The following is a 2,421-nucleotide window of genomic DNA, read 5'->3' on the forward strand; positions in this document are numbered from 1 at the left end:
TAATTCAGTTGGAATTAACATAGAGGGAGACATCCTCATTGATGAGGACAAGCCCATCACTAAGAAAAGGATGGAGCAAACAAGAGATCCCACTCATCATGAAATCCCTGAGATGCCTCAAGGGATGCACTTTCCTCCACAAAACTTTTGGGATCAAATCAACACCTCCCTAGGAGAATTGAGTTCCAACATGGGACAACTAAGGGTGGAGCACCAAGAACATTCCATCCTCCTCCATGAAATTAGAGAAGATCAAAGAATGATGAGAGAGGAGCAACAAAGGCAAGGAAGAGACATTGAGGAGCTCAAGCACTCCATAAGATCTTCAAGAGGAAGAACAAGCCGCCATCACTAAGGTGGACCCATTCTTTAATCTTCTTGTCCTTTATTTCTTTGTTTTTGAATTTTTATGCTTATGTTTATCTATGTTTGTGTCTTATGATCATTAGTGTCTTAGTGTCTATGACTTAAAGTTATGAATGTCCTATGAATCCATCACCTTTCTTGAATGAAAAATGTTCTTAATTGAAAAAGAGAAGAATTGCATGAATTTTGAATTTTATAACAGATTAATTATTTTGATGTGGTGGCAATACTTTGACTTCTGAATGTATGCTTGAACAGTGCATATGTCTTTTGAATTTGTTGTTCATGAATGTTGGCTCTTGAAAGAATGATGAAAAAACGAGACATGTTACTGAGGATCTGAAAAATCATAAAAATGATTCTTGAAGCAAGAAAAAGCAGTGAATACAAAAAAAAGAGAGATTATGTGCGAAAAAAAAAGAGAGAAAGCAAGCAGAAAAAAAAAAGCCAAAAGGCAAGGGTAAAAATAAAGTCGTGATCCAAGGCAAAAAGAGTGTGCTTAAGAACCCTGGACACCTCTAATTGGGGACTCTAGCGAAGCTGAGTCACAATCTGAAAAGGTTCACCCAGTTATGTGTCTGTGGCATGTATGTATTCGGTGGTAATATTGGAAGACAGAGTGCTTTGGGCTACGGCCAAGACTCATGAAGTAGCTGTGTTCAAGAATCAACATACTTAACTAGGAGAATCAATAACACTATCTGGATTCTGAGTTCCTATAGAAGCCAATCATTCTGAATTTCAAAGGATAGAGTGAGATGCCAAAACTGTTCAGAGGCAAAAAGCTAAAAGCCCCGCTCATCTAATTAATACTGATCTTCATAGATGTTTTTGGAATTCATTGCATATTCTCTTCTTTTTATCTTATTTGATTTTCAGTTGCTTGGGGACAAGCAACAATTTAAGTTTGGTGTTGTGATGAGCGGATAATTACGCTTTTTGGCGTTGTTTTTAATATGTTTTTAGTATGTTTTAGTTAGTTTTTATTATATTTTTATTAGTTTTTAGATAAATTCACTTTTCTGGACTTTACTATGACTTTGTGTATTTTTCTGTGATTTCAGGTATTTTCTGGCTGAAATTGAGGGACCTGAGCAAAAATCTGATTCAGAGGCTGAAAAGGACTGCAGATGCTGTTGGATTCTGACCTCCCTGCACTCGAAGTAGATTTTCTGGAGCTACAGAAGCCTAATTGACGCTCTCTCAATTGCGTTGGAAAGTAGACATCCTGGGCTTTCCGGCAATGTTTAATAGTCCATACTTTGCTCGAGATTTGATGGCCCAAACCGGCGTTCCAAATCAGCTCAAGAATTCTGGCGTTAAACGCCGGAACTGGCACAAGAATGGGAGTTAAACGCTCAAACTGGCATAAAAGCTGGCGTTTAACTCCAAGAAAAGTCTCTACACATGAAAGCTTCAATGCTCAGCCCAAGCACACACTAAGTGGGCCCGAAAGTGGATTTTTATGTCATTTATTCATTTTTTGTAAACCCTAAGCTACTAGTTATCTACAAATAGGACCTTTTACTATTGTATTTTACATCCTGGAATCTTTTGATCACTTTAGATCTGAGGATCATCTTTGGACGTCTAGTTCTTAGACTATGGGAGGCTGGCCATTCGGCCATGCCTAGACCTTGTTCTTATGTATTTTCAACGGTGGAGTTTCTACACACCATAGATTAAGGTGTGGAGCTCTGCTGTACCTCGAGTGTTAATACAATTACTATTGTTCTTCTATTCAATTCAGCTTATTCTTGTTCTAAGATATTCATTCGCACCCAAGAACATGATGAATGTGATGATTATGTGACGCTCATCATCATTCTCACTTATGAACGCGTGCCTGACAACCACTCCCGTTCTATAAGCAAACAAGGCTTGAATGTTTATCTCTTGGATTCCTTAATCGGAATCTTCGTGGTATAAGCTAGAATTGATGGCAGCATTCAAGAGAATCCGGAAGGTCTAAACCTTGTCTGTGGTATTCTGAGTAGGATACGAGGATTGAATGACTGTGACGAGCTTCAAACTCCTGAAGGCTGGGTGTTAGCG

Source organism: Arachis duranensis, chromosome 2 (genome assembly GCF_000817695.3).
Source record: "Arachis duranensis cultivar V14167 chromosome 2, aradu.V14167.gnm2.J7QH, whole genome shotgun sequence".
Lineage (NCBI taxonomy): Eukaryota > Viridiplantae > Streptophyta > Magnoliopsida > Fabales > Fabaceae > Arachis > Arachis duranensis.